We start from the raw sequence: 7,318 nt of genomic DNA on the forward strand, positions 1-7,318 counted from the left end.
GTGCGTGTGTGTGTGTGTGTGTGTGTGTGTGTGTGTGTGTGTGTTTGTGCGCCTGGCAGCCCCGCTCCGGCGGGAGGGCCTCGGGGAGCGGGGGCCGGGCTACGCCGAGGCCGGGCCTCCCTCCCTCCCTCCCTCCCGCAGCCTCCAGGGCGCGCCACCTCCCGCCTGGTCCCCAGCCAGCTGGCGAGGCTGCTGTGGCAACTCCCGCTGCAGACCCAGCGCGGCGCAGGGCGCACGCGGAGGGAGCCCGGGAGGGGCGGCCTGAACCGCCAGGGAGGGGGCGGGGGCGGAGCCGCCAGCGGGTTTTGGCGGGGGATGGGAGGATAAACGAGGCTTCTTGGGTCCTTCTAGCCCCGCTCCCCAAGAGCGCAAGCAGCCCTGGCGGATGGAGAGTTTGAGGGACTCGGGGTTGGGGGAGGAAAACGGGATTCAGCCCGAGATGGCAGGCTGACAGCTTCAGGCAGATTGGGCAGAGAGTGGAGAGCAGAAGGGGAGGGGGCCATGGGCACACAGGAGTGCGGCGGCAGCGGTTCACGAAGTGTTCCCCACCCCCCACCCCCCACCTAGCCACCCGGCGCGGGAGCGTGTCATTGGCCAGGGACATGGCCTCGTGGAGTGGTGGGCCCCCGAGGGCTGCCTCGGCCCCCTCGCCTCCCAGCCGCACAGCCCGCTTGGGCCAGCACCTGCAGACCTGAGTCGTTTCCCTGGATATTGCTAAGGACAGAGTGGGCCGCCACTTTTGGAGTCAGGACAGCGAGGAAAGACATCACAATCCCCCGACCCAGTAACCTCTCTGTTGCTTTACTGAAGAAAAAAAAAAAATTATATATATATATATATATATATATAATCACTCTTTGGTTCCCCACAGCTGGGCGCAAGGTGCGCCGTGGGTGCAGCCCTGAGCCACGCGGTAGCCCCCTCGGGACCACCTGGGGTAGGAACACGAGGCTCGGGCTGGGGCGCACCTATTCGCTGCTTTCAGATGAGCCCTCTCCAGGCTTTATCTCCTTCCCATTTCGGCCTCCTTTGCCTCCTCCCCCTCCCCGCCCTCTCCCTTCAGGCTATCGAGGGGCTTTTTCTTGACCATCGGCTTCCTGAATCCCGCCTGGAGCCCTGGAGGTCCAAAAGGACAGACCCAAGCCTCAGAGACCCCTGGGCTCCTCTTCCTCTCCTGACCCCAGCCAAGGAAGGGATGGAGATGGGAAAGAGTCGCCTGGCGGCAGGCTAGCAGCTGGCCAAGGGGTGGCTGGGGAATCAGACCTAACCCTCGGGCAGCTCGCGGGCTCCAGGAGACCAGTCCCTTCTGTGGATCGCCACCTGGAGCGGTGCTCGGGCTTCCTGGCCTCAGGGACCCTGGGCCCAGCGGGTCTGGGACCCCAGTGCTTCACCGAGGCCTCCCAGCTGGGACGCTCTGCACCCACTTTCAGGGCTTGCGGGTGCCACAGGGAAGGGGAGCCCGCGCTGTGGGCTACGTCTGAGCCGTCAGGTGCTCGCTGGGTCTACGGGGCCCCTGGGGCGAGGGAGCGGGGAGCCCCACCCCAAGCAGACACTCTCCCCAGATTCATTTTGGAAACCAAGGCCCCCGCGCTCGGCAAGTGAGCCTGGCTGCCGGGTGAGTCACCGCGAGCGGGCGACAAGGATTCCCAGCAGCTGGTAATTAATTGCGCCGTGGCTCAGCCCACGACGGAACCCCAGTCAGGCCTCCCGCCGCCCTGGCAGCGGCGCCACCCCTGAGTCACAGCCGTCGGGCCTCCGCACGGTCCGGAAGCCGCCTGCCCGCCTCGGCGCCACCAGGGGGCACTGGACTCCGACCCACGGGGCGGCCGCGCAGCCAGCCTCGCTGCGGGGAAGTCCAGGCTGTCCCCGCGGCAGCGCGGGCGGGGGAGGGGCGCGCCGGCAGACGCCGCGCTCTGCAGAGCCACTTCGATTTGGTTTACGGAACTCCATTTGCATACAGCCTTTCAGGAAAGCGCAACCACTGTGTGCGTACTGGAAGGACCTCTGAGATGAATTACTCCAAACCCCTTGTTTTACAGATAGGAAAACTTCCAGCAAGACAGGATCACGTGCCCAGGATCCCACAGTGATTCCGATGTGGAGCCAGCCCTGGAAGCCTCTCCGTGGCTTCTGTCTAGCCCTCCTTCGAGGACCCCCGCTGCTTTCTGGCCCCAAGCTTAGAGTGCCTTGAGTGGCCACCTACCAGCCCCCAGACCCTGGTTCTTCCTCTCTTCCACCCGTGGGAATAGACCCGTGGACTCAGGACCTCCCAGGCAGTGTCTGAGCCGTGGAAGCAGAGGGTTCCTCGTCCGCCCGTCCACACCCCACATGTGCCACTTTCCAAGGCGCTGGACCTGCGGGTGGAATGGGAGCTCCTGGGAGCAAAGCCTGGGCTCAATCAAGCATCCTCCCTACATCGCCAGCATCCATCCCGGATGGTGTGTGCCACACAACAGCCCAGAGAGTCCGGCTGGGGGCAGTGCCTCTGGGTGCCTGCCTCCCTCACAGCCCCCGTGGGTCTGGGTGTCCCAACTCTAGCCCCACCTGGAGAAGCATGTGGAACTGAGGTGTGGCCAATCAGAGTCCAGAATTCCACAGGGCCACGGTGATTGGCTGGATTTGGACGTGTGAAGGCCCACCTCAACCAATCACAGCCCTCCTCTGGGTAGGGCTGTCAGCAGATAGGTGACCTGAGGAGGGAGGCAGGTCCTTCCTGACTCTTTGAGAACCCCAACGCAGGCACGTAGCGCACACGCGAGCCACCCAACTGGGGGGAGCAAGTGCATTCTCTTGTGGGCTTAAGCCACAGTCAGTTGGTCCCAAGCCTGTCCGGTGCTCCTGGTGCCCATGCGCTGTGTTCACAGCCTGTCTGTGCCCTCCAGCAGCCCCAACATGGGCCTCCCTTGGACCTCAGTTTCTGTAAAAACAGATGTACCTTATTAGCTAATAAAGAACATCATGGTTTTATAACTCCATCTGCTTGCTGCCTACTTGTTTGCTTCGTTCTTTACACACAGTGGGTGTGCCTGCAGCCCCTGTTCTTACCCAGAGAGGCCCAGCAGTTTATCCTGGACCCACAGTGAGTAAGGGAGGACCAAGTTCCCAGGCCAGTACTTCTTCCACATCACCGCAGCGTGTCTGGGCCAGGGTGGACTGTCTGCTGCTCCACAACATCCTGATTCCTTGGGTATGTTCAACGCTTTGTCACATTAATGCCCACATCTTTGAAAACAGGCAGGAGTGCACACTCATCATACCCATTTTACAGATGGGGAAGGCTAGAGAGGGGAGTGGGGCCATGGATGGGCTCACTGATCCTGGCGTACAGCCTGCCCTTCCCTCCACCTCTGCCCAGGGCAGACATCTCTCATTGATCTCAGCACTGTCTTTGGCTGGGATCTATTACAGCCAGAGAATCTTGAACGCAGGGGTGCACATAAGGCCATTCCTGGACTTAACACGGACCTATTTCCTTTCAAGGAAGGTGAGGCACCAAGGAGTCCAGTGGCCCCAAATCACAGAGAGAGTCTGTGATGAGTCTCCCCTTCCTCAGTGGCCTACCTGCCAGAAGTAGATAGATATTCCTCACGCTGCTCTTAGCTGATTTCTCAATGTCAGTGACATTTGCGCAGTTGATGGCACAGTTGATAACTTTAGATCTCCAGCAGTGTCAGATTCCAGAGAAAAGCACTCCCAAGGCAGGCAGCCATGCTCATCCAGGGGTTCCCAGCCTCCTCTTCAGGATGTGAACAAGTGTGTTCTGTGGTTACACAGTTTGAGAAACATTGGGTTAAACGGGGGCAAGTGCAAGACTTCTCAGAGCCTTTGTTCTGTTAACAGACTTGGTGACCCCTAGATGGGAGTGCTGTGAGCAGTGTTTCCCAAACTCATCCAGCTGCAGCATCAGGTCCTGAGGACTGTGCTTTGGGGAATTGCTGGCCAGCCCAGATACCTTTACTGGGAGGCAGGAGGTCTTGGTTCTGCTTCTGGCTCTGCATAGACAAGCCCTGCACCAGTTCTGGTCCTTCAGCCACCTCACTGTCCCTGCTGCCTGCAACTGAACCTCCCCTTCTCTTCTCCACCTGCCACCAGGGCCACCTTCTTAACAGGCTGACTCTTGCACATCCATGGTGAAAACTGTCCGGGAGCCTGTGGGTCAAGTCTAAGCTCAGCCTGGCATTCCCATCCTGATAGCTGGCCTCCATGACCTCTCTCACCCAACCCTTCCTCCTCATCTTTTAGGATTCAGCTCTGGCGGTGTCTCCTCCAGAAGTTTCCCTGCCCCTGCAGGCTGGACTAGACCCCTGTGTCCCTGCATATACTTCTGGCAGAATACGTCTACCACAATGACTCATTTGGGGGACTGCCACTCTCCCCCAACAGACTGTCAGCTCCTTGAAGGCAGGGACCACATCTGACCCAACCTGGCCACAAAGGGCCTGCCACACAGTAGGTGCACAATGGATGTTTGATGAGAATGAAAGAACAAGGTTTGGTTCAATCACCAGTCATCACTCCTTGTGAGAGGTCTCACAGGAAGGCAGAAGAAGTAGATGCAGGAGAGCCAGGGAACACAAGGCTGTGCATATGGCAGAGATGGCCCAAGCCATGACTGAGAGAGTGCCCCCAAGGTTTAGGCCTTGGCTCTAATGTCTGTGGGTGTCCAATATAGTGAGGAGGGAGGAAAAGGAACAAGACAGACAGAGGTGGAAGAGAAATAATAAAGCAGAGAAAGAGGCTCAAATGGTGGAAAGAGAGGGGAATGAGGCTATAGAGAGGAGTGGGGCCATGGGTGGGGTCACTGATCCTGGCATACAGCCTGCCCTTCCCTCCACCTCTGTCCAGAGCAGACATTGCTAATCGATCCCAGCACTGTCTCCGACTGGAGTCTATTACAGCCTGAGAATCTTGAACACAGGGGTACACATAAGGCCATTCCTGGACTCAGCACTGACCTGTTTCCTTTCAAGGCCCCAGCTGAGAAGGAAAAGAAGATTTTAAACCCAGTGTGAGAGAAGAGAGGAGCCAGGAGGGAGTGGCAGTGATGGTGTATGTGGCATGGAGAAAGGAGGCCCCTGTGTGCTGATCCAAGTGAGTGCACATGTCTCAATCACCTGCTGGATGTGGAGTCTGAGCTGGCGCGTTCCCTGCTCTAGCTTGAGTCCTCAGGATAACTCTGTGAGACTGTCACTATCATTCCCACTGGCCAGTGACAAAGCCAAGGCTATCTGGGCTTATGACAGTCGCTGTGGGAGGAGTCCTTTGAAAGGCACTGGCTCTGCAGGGCCAGGAGTTGGGGAAAGTGGTGTCCTTCTTCAACAGGCACAGGCCACAGGGGCTTGGGCCACTGTGGCAGCCAGAAGATTGAGATGGAAGACGGAGAGGTGACCCAGGCCCTGGTACACAGTAGATGCTCAGAACTTGTTTCATTGGCTCCCTGATAAATCCAAAAATGGCAAGAGGAGTCCCCAGGACTCAGTTAGTGATGAGGTGAGTGCCAGGAGGAAGGGAGGCAGGAACCTGGCTCAGAATTTCCGAGAGACAAGGGGCAGAGCCAGCGGTGGAAGAGGGGAACCGAGGCCAGGCTGGCTGAGCTCAGGTGACCTTTGAGTTATTAGACCTCCAGCTGCCCAGGAAGTGGGTGGGTGACTTGGGGACATGAGCCCAAACTGGATGGGGTCTCTCCCTTAGATGCCAAGCCCTCGTGGTCTTCCTGGGCATTTTCAAGCTCGAAGCTTCTTGGTGTGCCATGGGGTGTCCTTGTGGCCATGTGGGCAAAGGCGCCGGCATGGCTGATGCCCACACTGCGCAGGAACAGGATGTGAGGTGGAATCGGGCCCAGAGTGGGGCGGATCTGCCCCAGAGCTAGGGGGCTTTTAAGAGCAGGAATTTCATTTTAATAGAGGATGAGCAGATCATTCTTAGACTCAAGATCACATAGCAAAGGAGGGAAAAGCCAGGCCAAGCCCCCTTCTTCAAGGCCCTCTCTGCTTAAGCCAAGGACGCCCCCCGCCACCAAGCTGCACACATGCACTTGCCCTTGCTTTATTAGAGGAAATCTGATTAGTGAATATCAGGCTTCTTAATGCGGCCTGAACCACTGCCCATCTCCACGCCTGATCCATAAATAGCTGCATTGCATTCCCCACGGAGCACAAGTGGCTGCCAGGATCAATCGGACCATCTGCAGAGGCTCCTCTGGCCAACACATCCCAAGAGGGGCTGCAGCAGGTATGAAACCTACGTCCGCCGTGAAGGATCTTATTAACCGAGGTGAGGCAGGGTTGATACTCCAGGGATACCCTGCTGTTCCAAAGCAAGAGGGGTGGGGGGGTGTGGGAGGACAGTGTGTGGCTCTGCCCACAGGCTCTCACTGCGATCCAGGGCTGGGCTGAGGAGCTGGGCCTCTAGGGCAGCAGGGAACACATCTCTGTCCCCAGCTCCCTCTCTGGGTGCCCTGGGCACAAAGCAGAGGCTGCCAGGCATTTGTTGCTCTGATTAATAAAATGGATGTGGAGACAGCATAGTGACTGGTGGCCAGGAAATGACATTGGTCACCTTTCCGTCGGTCACCTACCCCCACCCAATGCCCAGAATAATCAGACATGCGTAGTAAGGGGACGTTTGTTGGACCTAGCTCTCTTGTCTTCTTAAAAATAAAGATAAAAATAAAAATGTGCTCTTAAAAACAAAGATCACAGCTTGTTGAGAACTCACTATCTGTAAGACCAGGAAAGCCACCCAGTCAGGTCTCCTTGTCTTGCACGTGGAGATGAGATGGGATTCACCTGCAGGGCTGCTGAGGTTAAGCCGGAACACCTGTAAAGTGTCAGCACAGGTGAAGAGCCAAAGCGAAGCCTGGACCATGGGTCTGAGGACTCTCCCTCCATTGCACGAGCCTGTCCCTGAAGCACACACCCAGCATCCCCAGCTTCTCCATCACCGGAATCCCTGGCTTTCCCCAGACGATCTCTGAAGCCCCCTTGGTCTGCGGGATGAGCGTGGCTTCCCAGTCAGGCCCAGTTCCAAACTCGATGTGGTCGCTTGTGCCCTGTGCGACCTTGGGCAAGTGAGGCACCCTTTCTGTGCCTCTTTCCTTGCAGGTGAAACAAGGAGAAAGAGCTGGTCCCCTCCGGGGTGAAGTCATGATACGAGGCCGCACAGCTCTGGCAGAGGCCTGGGTGACCAGTGTGCACTCAGCCAATGTTGATTCTCTTCCGAGTGTAGAGGGCATGCTGCCCTCCTCTCTCCACCTAACTGCCCGCCAGCCAGGGAGCGGTGCCAGCCGCCACACGCTGACGGTGGAGACGCTACTACA

The sequence above is a fragment of the Hylobates moloch genome, unplaced genomic scaffold, assembly GCF_009828535.3.
Source record: "Hylobates moloch isolate HMO894 unplaced genomic scaffold, HMol_V3 SCAFFOLD_9, whole genome shotgun sequence".
Classification (NCBI taxonomy): domain Eukaryota; kingdom Metazoa; phylum Chordata; class Mammalia; order Primates; family Hylobatidae; genus Hylobates; species Hylobates moloch.